This window comes from Pinus tabuliformis, chromosome 1_2 (genome assembly GCF_031772625.1).
Source record: "Pinus tabuliformis cultivar Carrire ecotype Pingquan chromosome 1_2, CPIR1, whole genome shotgun sequence".
Lineage (NCBI taxonomy): Eukaryota > Viridiplantae > Streptophyta > Pinopsida > Pinales > Pinaceae > Pinus > Pinus tabuliformis.
In genome coordinates, this window is record NC_142298.1 from 789,747,764 (window position 1) to 789,750,019 (window position 2,256).

A 2,256-nucleotide genomic window follows, 5' to 3' on the forward strand; every position below is an offset into this window, starting at 1 on the left:
AATAAGAACTATTATGAAATGGTTGCAAGAGCGGATTCAGAACTGTTAACATAAAACAAACATATACAAGTCATTTTCTTAAACATCGAAACCTGATAATTTAACTACCAAAGAGGTTTGGAGTGAAATTATTGTAAATAATTGATAAGATTTGGAAGAGGAAATGAAAATCGCTACAAGGAAGCCAATAGATGAATTGGTGATTCCTATGATTGAGGAAGTTAAAAAGGAATTCTTATAGATTGAGTTCCAATGTTTGAGCCACCATAATAATAAGATTGTGAAGGGTACTCAATGACAAATTCTACATAAGAAAATTAGGCACAAAACTATAAGAATGGGCTATTAAACCATTTACAACAACATCGACCAAGTATAAAATCATGAATAGAATTCTTTACACCTAAATAGGTAAGACCAAAACAAAAATTACTAATCACATTAGCTTCTAATAAAATCTAAAAAACTTGGAATTAGTAGTAATGTTAAAAAGGAAATGACCTCACAAAGGTCATAATTTAAAGAAAAATAAATTTAAAGGATTGAAATTGGAACACATGGGAAAGCACATTTTGCTGAGGTGAGAAGGAGAAATTATGAAAGGAGAAAATAGTACATGCGCCACTAATATTGTATTCATACTATGCGATAAACATTTCCTTGATCATTCTTGTCTTTATGAGAGTAATGTGAAAAGAAATGTACATATTTATACATTGAAGTTTACAAGTAAATAATATTTATGTTAAAATATAGGGTCTCAAGATCTATTGTAATAATATATTGATTAGTGTTGGTCTTATTAGATACTTGAGGAAGTATGTTGAGTGCAGATGGAAATTACAAATCCTATATTCAACAGATAGAAAAATATGATGGAAAAAGAAACAAATGCAAGAATAGGTATGCATCCGAGTAAGTGATCACATCAAATGAAATAAAGCGATGATGCTACTAAGGATGGAAGATGGAAATCAGCGGTCTCTCGGTCTTAAGAAGAGATGAAAGTGTTGGGTTTCTAGTTTTTTTTTTGTAATGACTTCATATATTATTACTCAAGAAGTGGGAATAGGATACCTTCCATCTAATTGATTAGAAAATGTTGCAAGAAAATTCAGGAGGGGGCTTACGGTAGAACCCTGTGTATTCCAGATCGAAAGAAGATACAACTCTGGAATCAAATTGTTTCCTAGGTAAAGTGCAACGAGAGAGGTTATCATCAAAGAAGATACACAGGAACAAGGAAATGAAAAAAAAACAGTTGGCCAGGAAGGGTTCAAGAAAAATGAATTGTACAGCAAACACCAAGGACGGTGTTCATAAAAGGGGAGGAGTATGTAATACCCCTCCATTGTTAGAATACCCCTTGGGTAAGACTGAATTTCATTGGGTAGCATGGCAGAAAAGCCATGAAAAATATTATGTAAATTAATATTCAATAATAAATCATAAGTGGAATCTATGTACTTGGAAATGAGGCACCTAGAAATGAGACTGTTGCCAAATAAAATCCCATTGGTGAATGGGAATGGATGATCCTTTCATGATAATAATTCTAGATAATCTTAATGGATGGGAGATAAATATCCATTAAGTTGCTTAGTTGTAGAAAGATACTAAGCTTGGAAAAAACATAAAAACATCGCGGGAGAGAAAGGCGAGCTTTTATGGGAAACGCATCGGCAAGTAGATAATAATATCCACAAAAGCATGATGCTGCTAAAAGGAAACCTTGTCATGAAAGACAAGTATTTAATACTTGAGAAGGGGATCAAGAGGGGATTTGATTTCCGGAAAAAGAGTTCTCGGTTTGAGGGTGAACTGAAGAAAATAGTTCTAAGTTGGGTGGTGAGCAGGTGTGAACTTCCAAGTACTCCACTGATGATTTTTTAATTCAATCTTATTATGTGCTCTATGATTTTATTCAAACTTATTATGTATTTGATGCTTTGTGTTGAAATATTTAATATTTTTTGTTAGAATTATGCCTATGTTGTCATATGTAGTAGAATGTAAGTTGGCATAAGTAATTACTGATCCTATACTTTATACAGATGCATACAAGTGGTACATGTGAAGATATTAGTAATATTAATCTTAGATAGCTATCTTAATCAATCTCTAGAATAAAAGCATTGATTTCATGAATAAAAGGTTTCACTTTAGAAAGGTTACTGATTAACTGGATTGGTTATGAACAATACTAATGGATTAGAACCCAAACCTACCCAAACCGCTAAAAGGATTCATTATGGT